General features: G+C 38.5%; 1 long non-coding RNA gene across 1 annotated transcript in view; it reads left to right on the top strand.

Annotated features, from left to right (window-relative positions):
• Window positions 1–9,544, top strand: part of LOC107757599 (uncharacterized) — a 12,366-nt gene that overhangs the window by 2,400 nt on the left and 422 nt on the right. The window contains exon 2 of the long non-coding RNA XR_001641949.1: window positions 4,103–4,105. This is a non-coding gene — a long non-coding RNA (uncharacterized LOC107757599). The remainder of the gene's footprint in view (window positions 1–4,102; window positions 4,106–9,544) is intronic.

The following is a 9,544-nucleotide window of genomic DNA, read 5'->3' as shown; positions in this document are numbered from 1 at the left end:
TGATAACAAATCAGAATATTATTATGATTTCTAAAGATCATGTGACACTGAAGACTGGAGTAATGATGCTGAAAATACAGCTGCGCATCACAGAAATAAATTAGAATAGAATAGTATATTAAAATAGAAAAACGTTATTTTACATTGTAATAATATTTCACAATATTAAATTTTTTCTGTATTTTTGATCAAATAAATGCAGCCGTGATGAGCAGAAGAGACTTCTTTAAAAAACATTACAAATCGTTCTGATCCCAAACTTTTGACTGGTAGTGTGTATGGAGCTGCATTAGTTTTATCATAAATACTGTCAAAGTAGTAATATTGTGACATTTTCATTACAGTTTAAATAAATGTTTTCTAAATGTAATTTATTATGTTGTATTTCCATCATCATTACTCCAGTCTTCAGTGTCACATGATCTTCAGAAATCATTCTAATATGCTGATTTGCTGCTCAACAAACATTTCTGATTATCATCAATGTTGAAAACAGTTGTGCTGCACAATATTTTTGGTGATTCATTTTATTTTTCAGGATTCTTTGATCAATGTAAAGTACAAAAGAACAGTGTTCTTCATGAATGTTACATTTAGTCATTTAGCAGACGCTTTTATCCAAAGCAACTTACAAATGAGGACAATAGAAGCAATCAAAACTAACTAAAGGGTAATAATATGTAAGTCTCGGTTAGTCTAACGCAGCACACGTAGTAAGTTTTTTTTTTATAATAAATAAAAAGAAAACAGGTAGATAGAATAGAAAAAGACTAGGGAACACTATAGTGTTAGAGGGCCTTTTTTTTAAAGAAGACAAGGAGTAAGAATAGAATTAGAATAGAGAGTGCTAGAGTTAGAGGGTCAATAGAAGATGTTTTTAGCCGATTCTTGAAGATGGCTAAGGACTCAGCTGCTCTCATTGAGTTGCGCAGGTCATTAATCTAATTCATTTAATGCATTATATATATATATATATATATATTCACTACAGTGCAAAAATCTTAGATTTAGTTAATAGAAGTCAATTCATAAATAAAATCTATTTGTTGCTATTTTTGAAATAATCCTCACTGTATGGCATTTTTACACATATATATATATATATATACGACTGCATATTGTATGAGTAATTTTACAATGAGTAATAATGTATTTAAATTATTACAGCGAGTAATAATGTATTTAAATATTTGTTTGCACATGCTCATTTTAAAGTGTTTTATTTGTAATTTATTTAGACAAAATAGTACCATTTTGATTGCAGTCATTTGACCATCATCAACCATAACATGAAAATAATTATCTTCTTATCAGTATTGATCAGAATGATTCAAATATTAATTGAATGTGATAAGAGTAAAGAATAAAGCCGGTCTTCATCTCTCTCCGGAGGGGAGCCCGTGCAGATTTAGGATTTCATTGTTTTCATTGCTCAGCTCCAGGTTTGCACTCCTTTCGTACTTGAGGACTTTGCTTTTTATTTTGTCCCTAGAGACTCATGAACATCTGACAGAATGACTCACACAGATAGTTTATTAAAGCTGAAATTATCAGTCCGTGCTTGAACTTTGAGGAAAATGGCTTCATGTGGATGAAGTTGTGTATTTTGTAGCAGTCATGTAGATCGTTGCTGAAAGTTTAGCAGATAGTTCAGTTAGTAAGTACAACTATGCAAGGTTTCCGCAGTAGTCGTGTGTGTGTGTAATATATATATATATACACCTTGCTACGTGTACTGCGTTAGGCTAACCGAGACTTGTCATTTGCACTTATACGTGTGTGTGTGTGCGTGTGTGTGTGTGTGCGTGTGTGCGTGTGTGCGTGTGTGTGTGTGTGCGTGTGTGCGTGTGTGCGTGTGTGTGTGTGTGCGTGTGTGCGTGTGTGCGTGTGTGTGTGTGTGCGTGTGTGCGTGTGTGCGTGTGTGTGTGTGTGCGTGTGTGCGTGTGTGCGTGTGTGTGTGTGTGCGTGTGTGCGTGTGTGCGTGTGTGTGTGTGTGTGTGTGTGTGTGTGTGTGTGTGTGTAGTTTTGGGTATGTGCCAATCATCCATGCATGCTTTATGCAGACTTCAATGCATTGCTTTGAATATGAAATTGTGTTTACTGAACACATGTAGCGGCTGCCTTGCTGTTTTGTTTCTTAACAGTTTTACCTGCAGACATCAAAGTGATCTGATCAGTTATCCCAAGCACTAACACAGTCAAGAGGGCTTTCCGTTCCGCTATAATTGCACTGACTGGGTTGTGTATTCTATTGAAATCTGAAATTCTGTATCAGCTTCTTCCTGAACACCTGCTAAATTCTAATGCACTGGTTGTTAGAGCTTTATTTTAATGTTAGGAATGATCAAAGTGCTGATCAGCAGAGGGATCTGAGCGAGACCAGACTAGTTTGAATAAGAGAGGAGTGATGGAGCAAGGAAAGTCCGAGAGGAGCAGAGACGAAGTCCATTGTGTGTGTGTTTGGGACTAAAGAAGAGCCAGTGCAGCCGGAATCATGTTCTTCTGTGGTTAGAGAGATGGATGTGGCCTGTCTCACACACAGTGGGTCTAGAAAAGAATCAGCCCCCTTTAAAATAATCACATTTTGTTGCTTTGCAGCTGGATAAAACAAAAACTCTGTCCGTCTTCATTTCAGGCCGCAAAGCAACACAATGTGATCATTAATGTGATTCTTTTCTATACCCACTGTAAATAATCCAAATATCAAAGATCCAATAAAAACCTTGCTTCAGTGGGATCAAGCAAAATAAATTTGGTTTTGTACTGTATATTTTATTACATTTACTTCAAAGACAATTCTCAGTTTTTAATTAAGAAATATTTTGATTACACTTTTTTTTGATAGTCCATACATTCTACTAACTAACTTTGCAACTACATGTTAACGAACTCTCATTAATTAACAACTACTGTGCATGCCAACTCTCATTAGAGTATTAGTAGACTGTTAGATTCGGATTGATAGAATATGTTGACATGTACTTGCAAAGTTACTTATAATCAGTAGAATGTCCATCAAAACAAAGTGTGAGCAGATATCAAGCAGACAGTCTCTAATACTGTAATGACTGCTAGCTGACATGGAGTCGAAAGTGGACGTTCAAAATAAAGTGTTACCAAATACGTAAATTAACCAATAATATTTTATTTTTTGGCATAATAAACTCTGACAGAGGGCGTGTTATTAGTGTTAGTGGAAGCCGAGCTGTCAGATGTATAATTGAAGTGTCCGCTCCCTGCACACACGGCTTGTTATGTGGGGTCATGTTTAGATGAGTAGATGTGTTTCTTTTGATCACTCTCTGACGCTCAAACCCTGAGCTTCCAGCATACTGAGCTCCTGCCGATGTGTTTGTCTGGAGTCCTGCATCAGGGTTTAGATAGAATTCGTCTCGTCAGGCCTATTGTGCTTCCACAGCAACTAAACTAAACTAAACTTTGCACAGGCCACCCTTTGTGTGGTTAGCACCGGGTCACACCAAACGCAGATCACAACACTTTCACTTTTCACATCAGAAAGTATTTCAAGTTGCATTCTAAACCGTTATTGGTGCTGCTTCATTTGAAGGTTGAATAATACATATATACGATATTACTCTGAAATCATCTAAAACAATCGTCTGTTTTTGTGAGTATTGTGTGTTGGAGCCTCTTTCCATCTTTTACCTGACGTGACTCCGCGATGCTATAAATGGTATTTTTTCCACGTTAATCAGACTCTTTGTCGAGTCCAGCTCACAGCTGACAGTTCAGGTACTGATTGTGTTTTGCATGACATTAAAATGTTTTATTTTGATTTTGAATATATTTTGTGTGGTCATTCACTGCTGGCGAGATGTCCTCTTAATAAAACGTGACTGTCTATGCAGTAAAAAGGAACGATTTTTGGATTGAAATAACTAGAGAATATAAGGCCTGCGGTGTTCCCTGCTTCTGAAAGGGTAAAGAAACTTCAACTCCCATAATGCACTGGGCTTGTTGCCAAACATCTGTGGATGGGGATACAAAAACAGATCATAGAACTAGGATGAAACCTAGAGACGTCAGAACTCAGCCGGATGACATGAAATAAAGAGAAAATCAGGGTGTAGGATTCATGGAGGAAGTGCATTTACCCACAGGCCTTCTACTAATATAATATAATATAATATAATTAATATAATATAATATAATATATGGTGGTGGTTGAGGACAGGCCCCCCCCCACCACATGATTGTAAAGCGCTTTTGGGTGTACAAAAATACACAATAAAGCGCTATATAAATGCATAATTCATTCATTCATACTTCAGATCACAAATAACTGTGAGCTATGTAAACAAATAGGTGTGTTACATGACAAAGATTGGATCACAGCGAGGTTAGGATGCGTTGTTATGCTAAAAAATAAAGGAAAGTTTAGGTAAAGTTTAAGATAAAAACCAAAAAAATATATATAAAGTGACACTGTGAAAGCTACAAATTCACAATTACAAGAAATTACTATCTATTTATTAACGTACTCTTCCACTTCCATAACTGCGGAATAATTACTGGTGAAATTAAGCCGTTAACATATAAATGTGAATATGAATAAATATAAATAATTCTTTATTTCAAATATATTACAGTCTAATGTATTATTGTTATTCTATTTAAACATTTTTCACAGATGAAACATTATTTTTGGAAAAGCTGCTGTCTGTCAGTAACGAATGTGTCGATAAAATAAAGGAACACTTTACAATAAGGTTCATTAGTTAGCTACTTTACTTAACATGAACTAAGAATGAACAATACTTCTACAGCGTTTACTAATATAGTTAATGTTAAAATATTGTATATTAATATTATTGTATATAAATATTGTAATAAATGTATTTTTCATTATTTGTTCATGTTAGTTAATACATTAACTAATGGAACCTTATCGTAAAGTGTTATCTGCCAGTGAACAAAAATGACAAATATTCAGTAAATATGAGGGAATAGAGCTTTGTAAAATCCTTCCGTTATGATATACGTGTCTCTGTCTGGCAGCGGTCAGTCGACTGGAACTCTAAGCCAGATGTCTGATTTGTGTAAGAAAGAAACGATGATGTTTCAGCTGTTTGACTCGGTGTAGAGAAGCTCATTCTGAACTGTAATGTATTTGAAACAGCCGTATATTAGCAAGAACGCCGCTGAATGAATCCAGCCGCTGGCTGTCCTGAAACACTCGGGTGGATGCTGGCGAGTTTGTTTGTGATGTTTTCTCCTGTAATGATATGACCTCTTGTGCTCAAGTGCTTTCATCAGATGAGCCGCGTGTGTACTGAGACTCATTAATAAACCCCAGCCATGTGTTAAAGGCTCGACTGGTCACTTACTCGCTTGCTTACGGTCCCCGTCCATCTGCAGGGCCTCTGATCAGCAGAAACACGACCCTGACCCGAGAGCCGCTTGCGTCTGTGTTCACACAGTGCTCCGAGCGAAGCCTCGTCTGCTGGCGTCATACAGTCAGGGGCCTGATTATAGCTGTTTGGTAATTAACAGTGATCAGGAACGGTACATGTGTAGAGCAGTGTAATTCAGACGCAGCAGACGGGTCGCGGGCCTCGGGGAGAGCGATCACCAGCCGCTCCATATGTTCCCTCTGCTTCGACATCGAGACCAGCCAAACTCCCAGAACATCCTAATCGTGTTCTGTAATTACAGCACGCTGTTTCCCCTTCTCTCTCTCTCACACTCTTATTCTCCTTCTTCACCCCTCTTCTTCCCTGCCGGCTGGAAATGAGGGGAAAACACTCAAACACTCCCTCATCAGATCATTTGTAAATTGCTTTATGCGGCTGATGCCGAACTCTGTTGGTTTTCGACTGCTTGAAATTATAAATAATTGTAACAGATGCGCCAATGTGGCCGGCCTCCAACAAATGAGGCCCCAGATAATTTGGCCGACCCTTTTGGCAGGCCAATTTAATAAAATGTGAACAAAATCTACCTGCTAATAATTTATCATCCCCTCTCCCAATTGGTTAAACTTAATTACCCTGGCAGTTAACAAGGTCACGCCCAGACGCCAAGCCCGGCTGTAGTTTTGATAATGCAATCAGGAACCCGAAGGTGATGACAGTGCTGTTGTTTTTTCATTATCTCGCTCTCAGAGAAAACACAGGTGCCAAGGCCTGCTTGTCTGCCGCCGGTAATTACAGTCATCACAGCCTTCAAACAAATGTGTCAGAAACACGGCTGAACTTCACACGCTTTCTTACAGTCGTCTCTCTGCAAAGAAAGGGAAGGATTATGTAACATCTGTTTTCATCCGGGCCGACAGACAGCCTCGGCTCTTGTGTTTGCTGGACGCAGAGATTGGCTTTCACTTGTCATATTAGTTTGCTAGGAGTTGAGTTGGTAATGCTGTAATGCCTCTTTCATGGCTGTGAAACATGCTGTACACTCTCAGAGAAATAGAAAAAAGGCACAAAGCTGTCACTGGAGCAGAGTCTTTTCAAAAGGTACACCTTGAAGTATTATACTATAAGTATTACTTCTACTAATAACATTTACTTTAAAGTTACAAAAAAGAACATTAAATTGTTAGTATGGACATAAACCTGTAATATAATGAGCTACGTTTACTTTTTTAACAATGTAATGAATAAAAGCATTTCTTTCAAAAAAAAAAAAAAATGTGTATTGTTAGAAAATAATTTTTTTATTTTAAATAAATGCTGTTCTTTTAAACTTTTTATTCATCAAAGAATCCTAAAAAAAAAAGTATCACAGGTTCCAAAAAACTAAATATTAAGAAGTATCACAGGTTCCAGAACTGATAATAAATCAGCATATTAGATAAGATCATGTGACACTGAAGACTGCAGTAATGATGCTGAAAATTCAGCTGCGCATCACAGAAATAAATGACAGTTTAACACATATTCACACAGAAAACCATTATTTCAAATTGCAATAATATTTCACAATTTTACCGTTTTTTTTGTATTTCTGATCAAATAAATGCAGCCTTGATGAGCAGAAGAGACTTGTTTCAAACGCATTACACACTGTGTGTAAAAGTACTGTCCTGCGACTGGACATGTATAAGACGTGTAGGCAGCGGTCCGGGTGAGTTTCTCAGCTCTTTCTTCATCATGTGGAGTGTGTTTGTCTCCACAGGCCTCTGGATGCTCACTGTTTGCTCTGTGCACTGTGTTGCGGGTCTTTGCCTTGATGGAAGATTAATTGTCCCAGTGCTCCTGCTGATTGCAGCTTAATTAACTCCTGAGTTTTTCTGTAGTTAGTGCTGTCTGTTATTTTTTAATCTTCACGCCGCAGTGAAGCATAATGCTGCCACCTCCTGATTCCCTTTAGACGTAGTGACGGTGTTCTCAGGGTGATGGCTCGGTCGGTTTGCCAGAAATATAGCACTCTGTTTAATGCTCAGAAGTTCAAGATTGGTCTGATCTGAGATCTGAGTCCCTCACAAGTCGAGACTTTTGTTGTTGTTGCCGTCGTGTGTTTGGGGAACATATTCTTCAGCACTGTCTCTTTGAGAGCTCATTTCCTGCAAGTTTTAGTTTATTTTTTGGTCTTGAAAGTATCACAATGCTCTCAAATACATGTAAATTGGCTCAGCAGTCACCATTCATGTCAATATGAGAAGAAACCTGCTCACTTCAGTTATTGTATTTGCCAAAACTGTTGTGATCACATATCAGTATAATCACATCGTCATGAGCTGTTCATTTGTAAAAGAACACAGTGCTGTGCTTAACTCTGAAACACACAGCACACATGTGTTATTTATTTAATTCACAGCCTTTGCTATTTTTATTTAGTCAAATTAAAAACGCCGTTTGAAGTAGTGTTTGTCCCCGGCGATGCCTAAAAATGTTGCCTAGGTAGACATTTCATGCTAAAACTTATTTCACAGTGTGTTATAGAGTGATACAGTTTCACATTAAAAGCTGACCCTTAACAGTATTTTCCAGGCCTCTGTTCTTAATGAAAGTGAACACGGCCTTCCAGACTGTGCTTTAACATTTATCATGTGATAGTGTGTCTCCATCCCGAGGATCCACGCATGACAGGAACCTAGACACTCAGAAAAACCTCAATGCAAAGTAGCACCATGCATTTGTTATGAGGACACAAACACACGAAGAGACGAGATTGGTTGTGTGGCTGACACTAACAACAGAAAGTGTGTGTGAAACATTAATAATAAAGACAGTAGACAATAAATTATAAATAACTATATATAGTAATAAAATATAGAGAAATAGAAAATATCAGTAGACAGAATTGTGAATGTGCATATGTGCTATTTACAGATGAAAAGTTAAGTTTGATAAGTTATTTACAGATGTACAGTCCCGAGACGTGTTAAATTAATTTATTAAATCATAACTACAGCATCAGTAGTAACTGTGTGAATGGGACTTAAGAAGTGCATGAGTCCAGTGTGATTGTTTTCACCTCGCAGTCAACATAAATCCTCCCTTCAGACTGATATTTTAGAAATGCTCACATCTTTGTCAGCGTTTTCTCCTCTGATGAGTTTGCACATGAGCACGGGACGAGGCTCGCTTTGACACTACGTTCACGACTGCTTTGTTCTCCATATTCAGGTATTGATCGCTTCTCCTTTGTAAGCTTTAATTTCTCTTTTGCTAATCCTCGCAGAGCCGAGGTCTTTGATGAGGAGGACACCCCTGTTCCCGTGTATGCTGAGAATGTTAAGTCTGGTTTTGGGACAGGAAAGTTCATGTTATGCTGTTAATGACTCGACTTCAAGACGTCAGTCTGAAGATCCTTTTGGACTGAGAGCTCCAAGCAAGTGACTCTAGTTAGTTGTGCTCAGCGGCAGCCTAGTCAGGAGCTAATCAGCTTTTAAAGGATCTTTTCAGTTCTCTGAAGTATAAGTGTGTTTTTTTCCTAGATTAAGAGTTTTTGATCTGCTCCCTGCAGATCTCCAGCTCTCGAACCGTAGCGGTGCGTCTGCCATTGTGTAGTTTCACTCTTTCAGAGTTCATCTGGCCTTCCTTCGCCGCTCTGAACGGATTCCTATTCCAGTCGCACACTGGTCTCCACTGCTTTTAGGTACTTCAGAGAGGACCCTCTCTCTCTCTCTGTCTCTCATTCGCTCTTTTTTCTTCCTCCCCAAAGTCTGCTTCTGTTGTCCTATCAAGTGTAACTCTGGGCCCTGATAGAGCAATTAAAGGCGCCTCCCTCCCCACCTTTGGTAATGAGGCCTGGCGCGTTTCTCACTCTATAACCCTTTAGTCTCCCCTAATGGGACATCATTATTGTCAAAGAAACAATGTAAATGGAAATGAACATGCTCATTAGGTCCCTTCAGCAGCGTGCCGCGCTCCTCCTCGTGATTCCGCCGCGTCCCTCGTTAGATTTGGTTTGTGTGCTCGTTCGTGAAGGGCTATTGCTCATCTTTGGCTTTTGATAATTAACAGCTTGCCTTGTGTTGATGAGGAGGGTCTGTGTGTTGTTTCACGGATTTGGTTTGTTTCGGCTGTGTTCCGACCGTGTGTGTGAGAGAGAGAGAGAGAGAGAGAGAGAGAGAGTG

This window comes from Sinocyclocheilus rhinocerous, unplaced genomic scaffold (genome assembly GCF_001515625.1).
Source record: "Sinocyclocheilus rhinocerous isolate Xijiao unplaced genomic scaffold, SAMN03320098_v1.1 scaffold323, whole genome shotgun sequence".
NCBI classification, from domain to species: Eukaryota; Metazoa; Chordata; class Actinopteri; order Cypriniformes; family Cyprinidae; genus Sinocyclocheilus; species Sinocyclocheilus rhinocerous.
The sequence above is the reverse complement of the archived record's forward strand: the minus strand, read 5'-3'. Positions and strand labels throughout refer to the sequence as shown.